Source organism: Eriocheir sinensis, chromosome 52 (assembly GCF_024679095.1).
Source record: "Eriocheir sinensis breed Jianghai 21 chromosome 52, ASM2467909v1, whole genome shotgun sequence".
In the NCBI taxonomy this organism is placed as follows: domain Eukaryota; kingdom Metazoa; phylum Arthropoda; class Malacostraca; order Decapoda; family Varunidae; genus Eriocheir; species Eriocheir sinensis.
Genome location: NC_066560.1, coordinates 1,642,193 through 1,661,657, shown reverse-complemented (window position 1 = coordinate 1,661,657; position 19,465 = coordinate 1,642,193). Strand labels below are relative to the sequence as shown.

Below are 19,465 nucleotides of genomic sequence, written 5' to 3'. Positions count from 1 at the left end.
CCATGTACCCCTCCACTCTCATATTCTATCCAGGTCCCTCTGCAATGCCTCACAGTCCTTCACATTTTTCACACGTCTCAATACTTTTGCATCGTCTGCAAACAGACTCACATAGCTGGTCACTCCGTCCACCATATCATTTATAAACAGCAAACATTATTGGTGCCAACACCGAACCTTGCAGGACTCCACTCATCACAGGGCACCACTTGGAAACCTTATCTCTGATTATCGTCCTCATTTCTCTGTTAGTTAGGAAGTCCTCCAGCCACTAAATCAGTCCATCACCCACCCTACCACTGTGTGTGTGTGTGTGTGTGTGTGTGTATAGTCAAGTCTTTGGTTTCTCATATTAGTCATAGACACTACACTGTATGCTTTTTTGTCCGATTGATATTTCTGTTATTATTATTTATCGTCATCATTATCATTATCAGTGCCTGGGTACGAGTCCGTGGGCCTGGGTTTTCAGTCCCGGCTTGGTCAGCGTGCAGCTCACCTAGCTGTTCATCCTCCCTTTTGGGCTGGTCAGTAAATGGGTAACTGGGGAATCCTGAGGAAAGTAAATTGTGGCAATCCCAGATTTCACACTGGCCTGTGTCCCAGCGTAATTGTTTCTTACCTACCATAGGCTCTAAGGGTCAATGGTTCGTAGATGAGCACCACATCCACGCACAGCTACACTGTATGCACCCATTACCTCTACCTATTATCATTATTGTTATTATCATCATACAGTAAACCCTCGCTTCAACAAACCCAGTGAGGGAAAGGACATTATATCCAAAAATTCGTTATATTCAAGGGATCCAAACTTTTGCCATATAACAAGCTTTGTACGTTATATGTGCTGAAAGTTCACAATTTCTGACCATTTCCGTTTATAACAAAGCTTGTTAGTTATATTAGATGAAATTTCGTATCCTTTCATACATGCAGTCTTCACAAATGTACTACCCCATACAAGGAAATGAAAACAATAGTCACACAGTGGACACTACACTACTCGAAAAGTGTGCGTGTACATGCCTGGCTAGTCTACCATCAAACCTAACCCAACAATCACCAAAAACGTTCAGTAAAACCCAATAATTGCTGCACTCGTTCGGTAAATCTCACCACATACCGGACTGTCAAAAAAAAGTTTGTTATAGCCAAACTGATATGTTATATCTATGTCCATAGAAGCAAGGGCTTACTGTATTTACTATCATTATTATAACCTACGTACCGTTATCCTATTATAATATTATTATTACTTTATTAATCATTACTATAATTATTATTATTATTATCATAAGTTAAAGTCCGATAATCCAGCGTCCAATACTCCAGAAATCCCGGGTTGAGATGTTTCATTCAAGGGTCAGTTTTTAGCTTTTATTGGGTAACTGACAAATATTGGGGAAAGAATTCAAAAATACTGAATAATAGATGAAAGTGGTGTACCATATTAAATTCGCCTGGGCTCATAGAGTCTATACCGTTCTGTACTGTGTCTCACTGACATGGTGGTGTCCAAATGAAAATCCTGTAGTATATTTCTCAAATATCCAGGTTTACCAAGTCGCGTTGCTTGATAAGTTAAGACACATATTTTGAAGACTATTCGTGCCTTGATGGACAGCCAATGCAAGTCTATAAGTGCAGGTGTTATTCTCTCACGGGGGGGCAGACCCTTTATTAGCCTTGCAGCTCTGTTATGACAAGTTGTAGTTTCTTCAGCAGATATTTAGGAAGGCCATAATAAAGTGAGTTACAATAATCCAGCTTACCAGTTACATGATTATATATAAGCATCTTCATAGTCTTATCATCCAGGTATTTCTTGACAAATGCAATATTTCTCAGATGGTAGCCTGCCGTTCTCACCACCTGATTGATCTGTTCTTTGAATGATAGAGTGCAGTCAAGTATCACACCTAAATCTTTGACTGACTTTTTTACAGTCATAGTGTCATCTTTTATCCGAAGAGTGGAAATATCTAGCCTCCTGAGATCCTTGTTCTTCCCCACAATCAAGCATTCAGTTTTATCCTCATTCTGCTTCAGCTGCTTAGAATTCACCCATTTCCCAACATCATCCATAATTCTGCTCAGCTTATCTTCAGTGTTTTCCACATCACTCAGCAACAAATAGAACTGTGTATCATCAGCATACAGTTTAAAGTCAACTTCATGCCTTAGCATCAGACAACTGAGCACATCTAGACCTCGCAAGCTCAGTTGACTCAGAGAGGCGTACAGCATCGTTCGTGATGCGTACATCTCTGCCAGTTGCTTCCGATGCTTTTTTCTTCCTCTACTTGAATATTGTGCACCAGTGTGGTCTTCAGCTGCCGCTTGTCATTTGTACCTCCTTGATAAAGTCGTGCATACCGTTAGTTTACTCTGTGATGGATCGGTCTTGGGTGATTTGAGTTATTGTCGCAATGTCAACAGTGTATGCATGCTCCTTAGATATATACAAATCCCTTTCATCCCTTCCATCACTCACTTCCAAGGACATATGCACCAGCGAGGAATACACGCCTCACCTCAAATTTGCATTCGCTATCCCTGCACCTGATCCATTGCCACACCAGCCAGTTCCAGTGCTGCTTCTTACCCCATGTCATTGATCTTTGGAACCTGCTGAGCGAGGATACTTGTAAGGCCAGGGATGTTCACTCAAGCGTAAGGCAAACCGTATTCTTGACTAGTGAGCTGTTTGTATATGTCCTGTTGCTGTTATATTTTGGTCATTTTTACTCAGTGATATATTAGTGAAAATAATTATTTATATTTTTTATTTATTTTGCTATGCTACTACTCCTTTTGCGCATGTTTATACATTGTAATTGTTGAAAGCCCTCGAGAGCGCTGCATCAGCGGCGAAGCAGGGCCTGAAACCTCATCAACAGTAAACGGTAAACATACGTGTTACCGCTCAGAGGCCCTATATGTAACTTACTTTACTTTAATTGATCCTTTTGTATAAACAAATAATTTAACCAGTCAGTATTTATTAATGGCAGATTTGAGTTTGAACAGATGGATAAGGCAGTTTTGTCTCTGCCCTTACTTGGAATTGGCGGCCAAAACATTGCCCTCTGACTTTTCAGGAAGTGTTTGTACAGTTCATCTAGCCTTCTCCCACATAATAATAATATTGAATAATAAACTTGCCTCTGAATCAGTCCCCACCCCCAGTGGGTAAGGTTAGGTTACAATTGTTAGATTTAACTACTAGCTACTGATAATGTTTGTGACTAGTTTTGCCTACCCAACAGGCACTTCCACTGGCCAAGCAGGTAAGAGGCCGGCAAGGTATGGGGGAGAGAGCCTTTGTTGCAGCAGAAACAACTTTATGGCCAAAATCCTTTTGTATTTTAGTTTCTATAAAGAACAAGTTCAAATTCAAACATACTTATTGTATGTTCTATATTGAAAGGTTTTATGATGTGGTTGGTATTAGTCAGTTTGGGGGAATATGGAGATGAGGGCAGCCTTCTCCGCCACTACTGACAACAATGGCATAGTGCAAAACGTATCAAACATATTAATCGTAAACAAACAACAAATCTAACAAAACTAAATCTAACCTAATATAACCTAACCCAACCTAACCTGCCCTCTTTGCAAAAACACAATGTGCTACATCATGCTCATTACCTTTATACATCATTATGAAGTAAAACCTCAATACATTGAACCAACTGGAGGGAACTTAAACTGTTAATGGCGAAAGTCTGTTATAAGAGGCGGAAATTTAACCCTTTCCTTGCGCGCAGGATGGGACGTGACTATCCCCTCAGGCGCAGTCAGGCAGCCCAATAGGACGGTATTGTAGTCCCTTTTAACCTCTGTATCTCAAAAACTATTCATCACAACTAAAAACCAAAAACACAATTGGAAAGAGGAGGCCCAGATCTATAGGAGTCGGTTATGTATGCCTCTCCTGCGAACGTACATGCATGTTCAGGGAGTGTTGAATGTGAGCACTTATGTCAGTGCGTGTGGGATGATCAGCCATACTGAGGGAACTGCAGACATCTTTCCTTGAGATTCTGGCAAGGTTTTATTGCCAACTGCAATATTTACAACTATTTGGTCAAAGAATCAGTCAGGTGATAGGTGAAGCTATGCAAAAATGCCGCTATATTGGACAAGAACATCCACCAGTTACTCGTCTGCAGATCTGCCGCGCTGGGCTGATATGATTTTCCACCAAATTTAGTGAAGAACCCACTCAATTGGCAATCCTGTATTGTGAAAAATAGTGTTGGAACACTCTCATACGCGGGAGATTTGAGTGCGGCTGGAGCTCACAGCGAGCGTTTAGCACCACCAGCAAATACACTTAACGCTCACTGCGAGCGTTTAGCAATGAAAGGGTTAAATATACATATAACAATAAAGACGAACCTAATAAACATAGGTATATAGTTTTTTATCATGAATGTTGTCTTCACATTGTCTGTATAGCCGCACAGCACACTTGGCGACAGACTACAAGGCACTGGGGCTGCCAGGTTGGCAGTGGAGCCCTGCAAGGGGGCCATATTGTTATGGGTATAGTTAAAATTTTACAAGTTCACCTATCTCGCACTAGCAGACGAAAAAAAAATTTAGGTAGTTTTTGGTGTAATGAAATGATCTGTTTACTTTCTGTCACAAATCATTAAAAGATTGACTTATCAATGCCTGTTGTACACCCATCGCCGCAGCCGCAAAACAGCTCGCAGAGAGAGGTTCAACTTGCTTACTATTTCTATATTTCACTTGCCACTCACAAAGATCTGAAGTGGACAAACTAGAACAAAACCAGGCAAATTAATGTTTTTCTTGCTGTGTATTCCCCCAGTGCGTATGCGTGGTGGACAGCAGAGTGACTTATATCTGCAAGGAGATATTTCTCGCAGCACTGGTCCGCATAGTGGGCCACCCCCGCCACCGCCCTGTCCTGTCTTGTGCTGCGTATTTCCGCCACCCCACACAGCGTGCCGAATTTAAACTTACCAAACTTAACCTAACCTAACCTAACCTACTTAACGTGCAACCCTTAAAGCTGTGTCAGTACCAACACTCACAAACACTTGGCTGTTTTCCATTATATTTACGGCTTGGACTGATGCATAAGACTTTCTAGTGGTGAAAATACATTCTTCATTTGAATGGGAACCACAAGGAGGAAAATATTTCATCAGATGGACTGAAAAAGACTACAATAACCAAAGGATGGGACAGCAGATAAAGGGAGGAGGGAGAGGTGGATAGCAGACGCTATGGTATTGTAGTCACTGGGCATGGATGGTTCAAAACTATTCTTGGTCAGTCCTCTTGGATTTCTGACCCTCTGACCTTATCCGTTATATCCAAAATCCATTATAAGCAGGTCCGTCATATCAAAAGTTTACTGTGTTGAAGTTCCTCTAGTTTTTCGAAAACTCTTAGTTACTGCACTGCATTCAGAGACAAAATACTACACATAACATCAGTATTACCCTCATGAAGCATGACTACCATTACTTTGATATTAGCCATCAGTTTCACTTCATCTTTCCATCCACAAGCATGAATTTTGATAAATATCAATCCGTCAATCAATGGAAACATGCTGGGGGGGGGGACGTCACTCTGCCCATCCTACAACATCAAGCCTGAGGTTCCTCCGAAAAAAGTCTCCAATCTCCATTCAGGTCCCCCTCTCATCCTGAGTACCTCCTGGCAGGATCTGTCGACTTACTCAACCCACTAACTCTGTGGTTATCTCCTTAGCCTTCTCAACTCAGAATTATCTCTTACAGAAACAACCTGATAGGTAGAATCAACTTTTGGGAAGCACGCCATATACTCATGTACACCCAGAGTTGGTGTTGGAGGATTATGCAGGTAATATACCATATGTCAAATCATTCTCAAGGATTAATCACTGGTTTGATTAAGTCATTCCAACTTTATCCCATGATTCTGCAAAGACACTTATTACCAAAGGCTTGAATCTGCCTATCCAAGTCACTATTTAGTGTCCATGTCTCACAGCCATGGAGTAAGACAGGGGGCACAAGCGACTTTTGAAGATCCTGATCTTTGTTCTGCTACACAGGTTTTGACAACACATATTTATCCTCAGTGAGCCCATAATAGCATGGGCCAGGCCAGTCTGCTGTAAGACTTCCTGGCGAGACCAAACATTGTATTTTTTTTTTTTTTTTTTTTTTTTACAACTGGAGACAGCTCAAGGGCACCAAAAAATAAATAAATAAATAAAAATAAAAAAAAGCCCGCTACTCGCTGCTCCCAAAAAAGAATCAAAAGAGGTGGTCAAAAGAAAGGTCAATTTCGCTACCAAGGTGTGTGAAATTTTCCAAGATTTCAATGTCCATGCCATATGAATGAAAAGACTGTACTGTTTCATCTTGCAAGCCTCCATACACCAGTGCCTTGGTCTTGGCCAAGGAGATCTGAAGTCCCAAGGGCTTCGTCTACTGGTGAAGGGTCACGAGAGCCATCACCAGGACCTCCAGCGACTACCCAAAGAGTACTGCATCATTGTCTCAGATTCCCACTATGTACACCCTCAGCCTTCTAAACTCATTGATAGGTAAGGCAGTTGGTGACACTCCAAGAGGTTCATGACTTTCCAGGAGCTCACACATAGATCCCACCATAGGTTAATCACAGGCCTGGTTCTACCGGCTTCAGCACCGCCCTGACCACCCACAACATAAAAAAAGGGGTTAGGGGGCCCTTTCTCCTTCAAGATGCAAGGGGTCCTTAGGCTTTGCCCAGCACTCGTCTCCAAAGCCAGGCTCAACCAATGTGGATGCATTGGGGAAGTTTGGCAAACAGTTAGGCCCCCAGCAATACCGGATTGGGGTTGAGGCTCACACCGTGACCCCGATCATTACCTTTTGACTTGTTTTGGGCAGAAGTTCTTTTTGGTGGGGGAGGGGGGGTGCAAACCCCTCCCCTAAACCAACTCAAATCAGGGGGTGGTCTGACTGCTTGCCTTAGGGCAGGGACACAGGACCCCAAGCAGGATATGTCCCTCAGCTACACAAAGAAAGAAGCATGAACAGGAAGGAGAAAAAGAAAGAAAGACAGCTCAAGGATGTTGATACTGTATATCCCTTCCAGACAGACTTGCCCCTACTGCTCATTCATATGGCATATGCACATTACTATAGTCAGTTCACCCGAGTCTGAAGTGTGCATTATCGTGCAATGGCAACCTGCAGCCACACGGCGTGTCTGATTTCGTGGATAATGTATGCTAGTCTACGCAGAGTAAACAGTCGTCACTGTCAATAATGTGCAGGCAGCAATAACAAATACCGTCAATTATAGTTGATTGAGTTAAAAAAAAAATATTAGTAATGTCGTAAATAGCGGTTTTGTTAATATAAAGCCTGCTAATTTTTCTCAGTGGTGAACAGCTTCAAGGCTGTTTAATAATCATAATCAGCAATATAGTAAATTAACAAAACAGCTATTTGCGACATTACTAATATTTTCAACTCATAATCGACTATAATTAATGGTATTTGTTATTTCTGCCTGCATATTATTGACACTAAGGAATGTTTACCATGCGTAGGCTAGCATACAATATCCACAAAATCGGACATGCTGTGTGGCTGCAGGTTACCGTTGCGCGATAATGCACACTTCAGACTCGGGTGAGCCGACTATAGCTTGTGATTGGGTGCATATCAAAGTGTCCAATATCGTTGGCTACTTGTAATAAATATTCAACTTATCTTCAATAACACATTTGAATATTTATGCATACAAAGGACGATGGTCTTTAAATAATTATACATTATCTCATTTCAGGTGTACAAAAAGACATCTGGCTCTGTAAGTTCAAATAAATGGTATTTTAATAATTTATTGTATGTTAACCACATGGGTGATACTCAACATAGTATGAAATAGTTGAATCTGATGCCAGGCTATTATGAACATTAACCCTGTGATTTTCATACATAAACTGAATTTTAACCAAAATTTGTCATTAAATAATAGTTTCCTCTGTCTAATATAGCCTGCGGAGCGCTGCACTGGCAATGGAGCGGTGGCTGAAACTTCATCATCGGTAAACAGTAATAATCTGCGGGTAACCTTAGGAATAAATTTTCCCATTTCTAATGTCATTTTTCATTTCTTAAAAATATTGACTTGTTTCAAAATGCTCAAACTAAAGTTCTAGATATCAGTATATCAAATAACATATATCATCTTTGCAATACTGGTACTAAACTTCGGTATTATCGAAACTTCAATTACTACCAAAATAGCAAACTCAGTCCTTAACCTAAATCAAATCAGGTAATGAGTGATAATTAACATGTTCAAATCTACAAGAAAAGAGTAATGCTAACCACAGGTGTGTTTTACTCCTAGATAAAAATAAAGTTCGATATTAACACGGCAATATCTCGTTTCCTACTTAACCAACTGCTCTTCTGTTGCCATATATGACCTATACTAAGCTAATAGTTATCACCATCATCTCCTCTTGCTTGCTTACCCAAACAATAACACAACGGTCAGGCAGGCCACAGGTTAACACATAAAGGGGGCAGCTCAGACCTCTTGCTGGCACGCCAACCTCCCACAAGACTGAGTGGAGCTATAAACATAATCTACAGTACAAACAAAAGTGAATTAAACACAGCATACATGAGAACACCTGCTGATGCCAAACTGTTGGGTAAGCCAGATGAACACACTCACCCTTCGTACCCGCCCGCCGTGGCTCGCCGACGTCCTGCTGCTGCTGGAAGTTTAAACCCGAGAGTCGCGGCAACGTTGCCAGATTGTCGTACGTAGGCTCTAACATATCCTGATTTCCCACCCAAATACCGTCTCCTCCACCCCAATAACTAGATTAATTCATAGTTAGTATTATATTGGTTGGGTGGTGGTGTTTTTTTGCAGCAGTCATGCCTCGGAAACTGGTAAATATGATGTTCTGAGTACGATAATCTGACAACGGTGGGCCGCGGGGCAGTGCTGCCAGAAGGGCGAGAGTTGCTGAGTCGCGTAAAGCATTATTATACTAACTAATGGCTAATAACAAACATATAATTTTATTCGCCAATGAAATGTGCAGTGATGAGGATAGTAGCTAGTGGTAATGAGCAAAGTAAAGTTACTATGGGTAGAAAAAAATGTTATCTATTGTGGAGAAAAATATGCTTCATAAGCGGATAGGTGCCTAGAAAGAATCCATTGATGATAGGATATCGAAATCTGAAGTAGGAGAGAATAATGAAATATGATAGATGATAAATATATTCAAAAGGACGGAAGTCCGTGATTACCGTGGAAGTAGAGTCAGTAGATAGAGATTAGCGACAACCCAAGATCTAGGCGCCATGTTTATGCCAATTTTCCGGGCTTTTCAAACACGCAACGGCGTCCTCCGCCTCCGCGGTGCAGCGGTTAGTGTCCCTTACTACGAATCTGCGTTCCTATTATAGGTTCGAATCCTGACCTGCTCAGCGCACGTACCCAGCTGCTCTCTGGATCTGGATTATAATGCGCAGGGCACCTATCAGGTGCATAACACGCATATTTGTGTTGGCTGTTGCGGGGACGGGGGAGCAGAGTGTGCAGGGGAGAGACTTAAGTGAATCAAGTATAATTGTTAGTGTGTTGTGGTGACAAGTGAGTGTGTATTTGTTTTCTGAATGAGTCTATTGTAACCCAGTCTAAAATCTGATGAGGGAGGACTGTTCCACTCACATATATGGTGCGTGGAAAGTATATGAGTGCTTGTATGCGTCAGTGTTAGTGTGATATGTTTGGTATTTATGGATGTGTGTGTTACGAGTACGTTGACTGTTTGCGTTGTGTAAGTATGTATGTGGGTCAATGTCAATGTGAGTGTTTGTGATCTTGTACATAAGTGTATAAGTCTGTGTACGTGGTTGTCTGCGTATGTGAAGAGGTTCCATGTGTATCTGGTGTTTGATCCGTGTTGTGATGCCAGGCGTTCGAGTGTAATTGTCTGTAATAAATCTAGCCGCCTTGGTGTTGATTTGTTGTAACCTATCAATGTTTCTCTGTGTGTAAGGATCCCACATTTGGAAGTCTGCGTTGTAAACTCGTAGAAATAGCATCCGTGCCCTCGTGTCATGTTTTCAGCACTACAGTGTGAGTTCTTTGTGCTTTAACAATGTCCCCCAGAGAGATGATTAACAGGGATGGTGCTGCAAAGAAGAAAACTGGAGCGGTGCCTACTATGCCATTGCAGTCTCGATATTGTACGAGACGGTGAAGGATTGAAGGATGCCTCTATCCTACAGACGGCAATGACTATGCTGGCAACAGAAACTGGGGAGGAGGGGGGCGGAGCCTCAGCAGCTTAATTGTATGTCCTCCTGGTCGTGTCTGACTCCCGTTCACCCTCCATCTCGGACGATACAAGATCAAGAGGTCTTTTCACGCGCAGGTTTTGACGTGTGTGTGTGTCACTCTCACACACACACACACTCATTCACTCACTCACACTCATACTCTCACTCACATTCACTCACTCACACACACAATCACTCAAACTCACTCACACTCACTCACTCTCAGATAAATCTGGCAGATGAGAAGCAGAAATGTGCTGTAGTAGCAGGGGCATAATGTTATGAAGCCATAGGAAGCAAATGAACCAAACGAAGAGAGAGGAAGAGCTATGGGAGGAAAGGTAACTACTATATAATGGCTGCAGTTCATGATGAAGAGGAGAAAAAGTGTGTGTCTGCAAGAGAGGAGATTGAAGAAAGGAGGTAATGGCAAGAGAATTGATGTGACAAGACAGTCAAATTAATTTAATAATAAAACAAAATAATATGCAAGGAATAATTCAGTAATGACAAGATTGAGGAAGTGGATATTTTTTTCTTATTTACAAAAAAGGAAGCAGTTCAAGGGCATAAAATGAAGACAAAAAAGCCCGCCAATCACTGTTCCTATAAAAAAGAAGTAGCTATAGATGATTTGCCAGAAGGGCAAATTTTGGGAGGAGAGGTGTCTTGATACTCCTCTCCTGAACAAGTCATAGGCAGGAGGAAATATAGACGGAGGAAGGCTGTTCCAGAGTTTACTAGTAAAGGGGATGAAAGGATGAAGATGCTGCATGGTTAACTCTTGCATAAGGGATTTGGACAGTATAGGGATGAGCAATAAGCACAGATATAATGCATGCAACACAACAGTGTGATGGTTAAATCAATGTCAGTTTATTTCCCAAGTTATAACAACTTTCCTTTCTGGAAAGCTCTAAGTCTAAGCTACAACATATTGAAATTTCAGGTCACTAGAGCTGTTTTTAAGGGTTTTAGAGCAAAAATATTAAACCCAAAGCTAAATCCATATGAAAAAAGTTAACGGTTAGCGTTAGCTTCCAGGAATTTCTTTATCAGTTTAGCGGGTACAAGTCTGCTGAGTAATACCCGGAAGGGTATGGAAAAGTCATAATAGAGAGGGTGCAAAGACTTACATGATGGTGGGAGCTCCTATAGGAGCAGGCATCAAAGATGAAAAAAAAACTACTTAGGATTATCTGTTCAATAACATTAGTATCAGGCAAAGTTAGGGGCAGTCATCCTCAAAATCCTCGTATTTAGTTACAAAACATCATTATAGCTTACTAGGGAAAGTTCTCAACCAATTTCTGAGGCCTAAGCAAGAAATTCTAGTGCCTCCGTGCTGTCACCCTGCCTGGTCAAACTCTTTCACCTCTGCCTGTCAACATCTACCTTTCCTTCTTGCTGGAAGTATGCCTTCATACAGCCTGTGCCTAAGAAGGGTGACCGCTCCAATCCCTCAAACTACTGGCCTATAGCTTTATTTTCTTGTCTATCTAAAGCTTTTGAATCAATCCTTAACCGGAAGATTCAAACGCACCTTTCCACTTCTGACCTTCTATCTGATCGCCAGTATGGGTTCCGCAAGGGGCGTTCTACTGGTGATCTCCTAGCCTTCTTAACTGACTCTTGGTCATCCTCTCTTAGCCGTTTTGGGGAAACTTTTGCTATTGCGCTGGACATATCAAAAGCTTTTGATAGGGTCTGGCACAAATCTTTGCTTTCTAAACTACCCTCCTACGGTTTCTGTCCTTCTCTCTGTACCTTTATCTCCAGTTTCCTTTCTGACCGTTCTATTTCTGCCGTGGTAGACGGTCACTGTTCTTCCCCTAAATCTATTAACAGTGGTGTCCCACAGGGTTCTGTCCTATCTCCCATTCTTTTTCTGTTGTTCATTGATGATCTTCTTTCCAAAACGAACTGTCCTATCCATTCCTACGCCGATGATTCCACTCTGCATTACTCAACTTCTTTTAATAGAAGACCCACCCTTCAGGAACTTAACGACTCAAGGCTGGAGGCTGCAGAACGCTTAGCCTCAGACCTTACTATTATTTCCGATTGGGGCAAGAAGAACCTGGTGTCCTTCTACGCCTCAAAAACACAGTTTCTCCACCTATCCACTCGACACAATCTTCCAAACAACTATCCCCTATTCTTTGACAACACCCAGCTATCACCTTCCTCAACACTAAACATCCTCGGTCTATCCTTAACTCAAAATCTCAACTGGAAACTTCATATCATCTCTTACTAAATCAGCTTCCTCGAGGCTGGGCGTTCTGTACTGTCTCCGCCAGTTCTTCTCCCTGCACAGTTGCTGTCCATATACAGGGGCCTTGTCCGCCCTCATGGAGTATGCATCTCATGTGTGGGGGCTCCTCACACAGCTCCTCTGGACAGAGTGGAGGCTAAGGCTCTTCTCATCAGCTCTCCTCCTCATACTGATAGTCTTCTACCTCTTAAATTCACAATGTTGCCTCTCTTTCTATCTTCTATCGATATTTCCACGCTGACTACTCTTCTGAACTTGCTAACTGCATGCCTCCCCCCCTCCCGCGGCCCCGCTGCACTCGACTTTCTACTCATGCTCATCCCTATACTGTCCAAACCCCTTATGCAAGAGTTAACCAGCATCTTCACTCTTTCATCCCTCACGCTGGTAAACTCTGGAACAATCTTCCTTCATCTGCATTTCCTCCTGCCTACGACTTGAACTCTTTCAAGAGGAGGGTATCAGGACACCTCTCCTCCCGTATTTGATCCTCCTTTCGGCCACCTCTTTTGTTTCTTTTTTAGGAGCAGCGAGTAGCGGGCTTTTTTTTTTATTATTGTTTCCTTTTTTTGTGTGCCCTTGAGCTGCCTCCTTTGTTGTAAAAAAAAAAAAAAAAAAAAAAAAAAAAAGTCACCTTAGTACATATCTATTTACAAAGACTCAAGTTAGAGATTTTCATAAGTACTAGTTTCATGACCCTGGTTCTAGTAGATTTACATGATGGTTTATGGTTGCAAAGGTATACAACAAAGAAGGGAGGAACATATGCCATTCAAACCCCCAGGCAATACATAGTGTGATCACACAACTCTTGATTTATACATCTGTACGTATCATCAGGAACTAAACATGTATAATGGTTGGGGACAAGTAGTTTCTGTGCCATGATCGAGAAAAGCACTTATGAGAGCCTGATTCATATTCTCCGTGGCCTTCAGAAATAGCAGTAACAAAACCCTGAAACGTTTGAGACTGAGGCCTGGATGGTTGCTATTGTTTACTTCAGCAGCAAAGTATTAGGTACAGTTGGGGTCACTAATTCTCTAAAGATTTATATTTAGTAACAAAACAACATTTCAGTTTACTAGGGAATGTTTTCAAAAGCTTTCAAAAAGCCTATGCAAAGAATTCTGTATAGTAGCTACATTTAGTTCAACAACATGAAGTATTAAGTAAAGTTGGGGTCACTAGTCTTCTAAACATTCATATTTAGTAACAAAACAACATTACAGTTTACTAGGGAAAGTTTTCAAGAGCTTTCTAGAGCCTAAGCAAAGAATTCTGTATAGTAGCTACGTTTAGTTCAACAACATGAAGTATTAGGTTGGGGTCACTAATCTTCTAAACATTCATATTTAGTAACAAAACAACATTACAGTTTAGTAGGGAAAGTTTTCAGGAGCTTCCTAGAGGCTTCGCAAAGAATTCTGTTATATAGAAGATACATTTAGTACAGTAACATGTAGTATTAGGTAAAGTTGGGGTCACTAATCTTTTAAAATTAATATTTAGTAACAAAGCATCATTGCAGTTCACTAGGGAAGATTCTCAACAGGTTTCTGGAGTCTGCACAGCAAATTCTGCATGGTATATATGTATAGTTACATTTAGTTCAGCTGACTTCAGCAACATGAAGTATTAGGTAAAGTTGGGGTCACTAATCTCTGCAACATTCATATTTAGTAACCAAACATTACAGTTTGCTAGGGAAAGTTCTCAACAGGTTTCCGAGGCCTATGCAGCAAATTCTGTATGGTAGCTACATTTAGTTCAACAACATGAAATCCTGGGAAGTCTCCTGCCACGTTTAGCACCAGCAAACTAATCAGAGGATGTTTTTTCAGCAAGATTTCCGCTAGAATGGCACCACTTTCCACAGCTTACAAGATATTTAATGTGGGGCAGTGACACAGTAAATTCTGTAAACACAGTCAGCCACTTTTACAGATATTTAATGTGGGTGGTGACCCGGTAAATTCTACAAACACAGCCAGTCACTTTTACTTTACTCGATGGCTTTCGTGGTGGACCAAAGGAGCACCAGAGATTTATTCCCTGCAGAATGAATTTATCTTGCATCACTGTACCAGTAATATGTTGGCAGGATGAATGATGAGCGCACTGGTTATTCTTCGCGTCACAATGAGCCCCCCCCCCCATTCCACCCCGCCCCCCGCCATGCATCTGACTGCCTTATCACATCATTTCTGGTGTTTCTTGATTAGTAACGGAATGAACAGAAAGTAACGGAACGACGCAAAGGTCTAATCATGAGAAAGCTGATGTAATCAGATTGATATTTGCTTGATGTCTTTCCCTCACCAAGAGCATGCTGTAAATCAAAACCAGTGTCATGTCCTACCAGTGATGCTACCAGGAGCTGTGTGGTGTGGTGTAAGACCTCTGTATTGTGGGTGAAGAATGGAAGAAACCATTTAAAACCTAAGAGCAGTGAGTACATACCATTCATTTTTTTTCTTCCTCATGTTGCCTACAAGTACGAAGGGTGGCTTCCATCCATTATATTGAGTTACTGTACCTTGTTAAATTACTGAAGGTTGCTAATATGGTTGTAGGAGAGCTCTTAGTTATCTGTAATGAGAGGGGAAAGGTGGTAAGGATATGTTTGCTAATTTGTAAACATCTTTCGATGGCTGAAGTGGTAGCGTGCTGGGCCCACATTCACCACGTGATGGACGACACAAGTTTGAATCCCCACGCTACCACCTCGGATTTTTCAGCCACTGCCGAGTGGCTTAAAACTACCCACATGCTGTCCTGAAGACCACCCTTCAACCCGGACTCTAGAGGAAACCGTCCAAGAATCAAGAACGAAGTTCTGGGGCAGCATGAGCCAAGAGGAGATGGCGCCACTATAAACACTTGCCTGCGCCATGACGGGCTGGGGCCGACTACCATCCAGGCCCTCAAAAGAGCCTACAGCGCTATATGTGGAGACGTAAAAAAAAAAAAAAAAAAAAAAAAAAAAAAAAAATCCAGAGAACTATCAAAATGGTGCTCATAAATTGACGGACATGCACTACCATTGCTTTCCTGAATACTAGTGTGTTGGGCAGCTCTGAAGAAGGAGGAGGAGGAGGTGAGCTGCCCATCAGACAGCCTGAAGGTGTAGGGCAAATGTGTTGTAGGGAAAGTACAACTGGACAATATAACTGGTAATGTTTTTATTGAAATCAAGACAGTAAAAATACATTAAGAATAAGGTAAAAATACAGAAAAATACATTGTTTACAAGGATTCATAGTAGAAATGTACACTGTGTTACAGCAGCTACTACTACTGTTACCACTACCACTACTACTACTACTACTACTGCTGCTACTACTACAACAACTACAGTAAAACCCCGATTATCCGAAAGCGGATTATCCGAAAAACCGGATTATCCGAAATTGATCTGGATAATGCAATTAAAATTTTTTTTTTCTATACTAAAACGTTATAAAACATCAAAAATAAATAAAAGTAACTACATATGTAGTATATTAACACATTTAAAATTGATAAGAACAGTTAAAATGAATATGCTTTCTAATACGTATTGCCGAAATAGCTTGTAACAAATAGATCAATGTATTAGACAAAAAAATTAAACAAACTCTCAACAACACCACGTCCGCACCTTCGCCCCAGCAAGGACGTAGGTGCGGCGAACGAACAAACTACTGCACGACTACTCTCACACCGTACTCTCAAGACAACAACACAAACACGACTCCCCTCTCCACTCCATGCCACATTCCCCTTCCAACATACGAGTTGCGCGATAATATGAGTCATCATACTGTGTCTCCACCTGCACGATGCATCAAGGTCACACTTGCAAGCTTGCACAACCATTCACAATCGCACTCTGCAACATTCACAATTCAGATCTGCAACGCTCACAAGTATCAACATACACTGGTCCAGACAAGGAGACACACAGACAAACATACAATAAAACATTTACATCACATGTTTTATGCGTACTACAGGGGGGTCGTCTAATATGCGAGAATATGGGCGGTTCAAAGCCTCGCATATCGCAAATTCGCATATTAGGAACCTTAAAAAGCATGTAAATAATGGTATATGGGCGGTCAGCCACATTTTTTTAACTTAGTTTCCAATGTAATAAACTGCTTTTCCGAGTTCTTTGGAGGCGCCATAATAACAACAACAGCAACAACAATAGCCCACAGGCTAGCTTGCACACAGCAGACACAGCTTGTGAGAGCAATGGCTGCTTTAGACGTACTGATGAAGAGAACACGTGGAGCCGTCTCACAGAGTAGAGTTGCCAGATTGCGCCATTGTTTATTTCCCTTCCTTCGGGAAGTGAGTAACAGCAAGTTCATTATTTGGTAGGAAATGGATGTTAGCGAAGTCGGGAACATGAAATGAACGAAAAAAAAACTTTTCTCTTACTACCGAGTCAAGTCACCGCTCCCATTGCTCCACTTCAAGGGGGAGGGAGGGAGGAAGGAGGTCGCATATGAGGTGGTTCGCATATCAGGCGACCCCCCTGTACTTTGTTTAGCGTAGCGTGTGTTTGTTTGGTTTCATTGTTTACATCGTCAGTCGGCGGCAGTCGCGTCACACATTTCACACTGGGCAGTCGCATCGCGTTCTACCTGTGCTTCGACCTCACAAAATGGCGGCCATAAATCCGGATTATCCGAAAGAGGCTTCCCCCCTTCCATTTCGGATAATTGGGGTTTTACTGTACTACTACAACTACTACTATCACTGTCCTCATTTCCCTGTTCTCCAAAAAATACTTCATGCACTTTAAAAGTCCTCCTTTCAGTCCTCTGAAGTTTTTAACCCTTGCTGTGTCAACACACCTGCTTGATTAACTCAAGCAGGTAGTCTTTTGCTATAGCTCCGATGGGGCTCGATTTCTTTTCTATCGGCCCCTTGCTTGACGGGATGGGAGTGAAGGGCAGAGAAGTGCAGGGGTTGAGGTGCAATGTTCCAGTGGCTTGTGACACTGCTTTTTCTTCTTTACACGAAAACTCTGGTGAGGGAATAGTGCTGCATTAATGAGAATAAGTAAAGTCTATAGGAACTACCATGATGTAATTATAACTCACTACTAAATAATATAATAAGATTAGGTTTGTCCCTGTGCCTCAGTGACCCAACATAGCTCTTCCCCTGTAAATGATTTATGTTTCTTGAATGAGGAAGTTTGAGGCTTTGTATTTCTCATTTGAATTCCATGATCAGTGATGCCTAGACACTGTTGGGGCAGAAATTCTGACCTCCCTTCTGAGGTGTGGAGTTTTGGTTCCTTTCTCTCATCTGAAATCATATGAACCAATGTCCTTTAAACAACAGCAGAATTTGTGTTGGACAATCACCTTGAATCTGCATGTTACTGTATGCAATGTAATGTAATTCTGGTAAGAGAACCGGGTAGGACACGAAGTAACGGGTTTAAACTGGATAAATTCAGATTCAACAGGGACATAGGCAAAAATTGGTTTACTAATAGGGTGGTGGATGAGTGGAATAGGCTTAGCAGTCATGTGGTGAGTGCCAATACAATTGTCACATTCAAAAATAGACTAGATAAATTCATGGACAGCGACATTAGGTGGGGTTAGATACACGGGAGCTTAGGGTCAAAGGAGCTGCCTCGTACAGGCCTACCGGCCTCTTGCAGACTCCTGCGTTCTTATGTTCTTATGTAATGTAATAAATGTAATGACTTACTGCTTCCACTGGAAGCAGTAAGGCATTACATTTTTTTTCATTTAAATTTTCTGAAAAGAGTCTCTGCAGTGAAAGAGATATGGTTCATGTTGTTTTTCATGAATATTAATAATTCTGTTGCATACAGTAACATGCAGATTCAAGGTGATTGTCCAACATAAATTCTGCTGTTGTTTAAAGAACATTGGTTCATATGATTTCAGATGAGAGAAAGGAACCAAAACTCCACACCTCAGAAGGGAGGTCAGAATTTCTGCCCCAACAGTGTCTAGGCATCACTGATCATTGAATTCAAATGAGAAATACAAAGCCTCAAACTTCCTCATTCAAGAAACATAAATCATTTACAGGGGAAGAGCTATGTTGGGTCACTGAGGCACAGGGACAAACCTAATCTTATTATATTATTTAGTAGTGAGTTATAATTACATCATGGTAGTTCCTATAGACTTTACTTATTCTCATTAATGCAGCACTATTCCCTCACCAGAGTTTTCGTGTAAAGAAGAAAAAGCAGCATCACAAACCGTTGGAACATTGCACCTCAACCCCTGTACCTTCCTCCTCCCACAGTGTGATGCAAATTGTTTCCAGCTCATCCATTTCCTCAAGGTATGGAAAACAATAAATAGACCGTATTCCATATCAGTACACTTAGTCATAGGGCTCTTGCACATTGCCCCTTAACAACAGCGATACTTTGCCCTTTGTAGCAACTTAAGCAACTGTTAATGATGAAACTATACAATATAATCTTTTTATGTAAAAAAAAAAAAATATATATATATATATATATATATATATATATATATATATATATATATATATATATATATATATATATATATATATATATATACAGTAAAACCCGATTATCCGAAATGGAAGGGGAAGCCTCTTCGGATAAGCCGATTTTTCGGATAATCCGGATTTATGGCGCCATTTTGATCGTCGGCATTGTGTCTTGCTTTTCGGTCGGGCACAGGTAGAATGCAGCGATGCGACTGCCCAGTGTGAAGTGTGTGACGCGACTGCCGCCGACTGACGATGTAAACAATGAAACCAAACAAACACACGCCACGCTAAACAAAGTAACGCTTAAAACATGTGA

The 19,465-nt window shown here is 41.4% G+C and overlaps 1 protein-coding gene across 3 annotated transcripts in view; it reads right to left on the bottom strand.

Moving 5' to 3' along the window:
• The window catches only part of LOC126982876 (aurora kinase-like), a 44,879-nt gene extending 36,036 nt beyond the window's left edge, over window positions 1-8,843 (bottom strand). Inside the window, exon 1 of one of the 3 annotated variants that reach the window (XM_050835149.1) lies at window positions 8,725-8,843. The gene's annotated coding sequence lies outside the window, so the exon portion shown is untranslated. Of the gene's footprint in view, window positions 1-8,518; window positions 8,649-8,670; window positions 8,696-8,724 lie in introns of those variants that run through there. The other 2 variants (XM_050835150.1, XM_050835151.1) reach the window with 2 other exon arrangements.
• Between the last annotated feature and the right edge of the window lie 10,622 nt (window positions 8,844-19,465).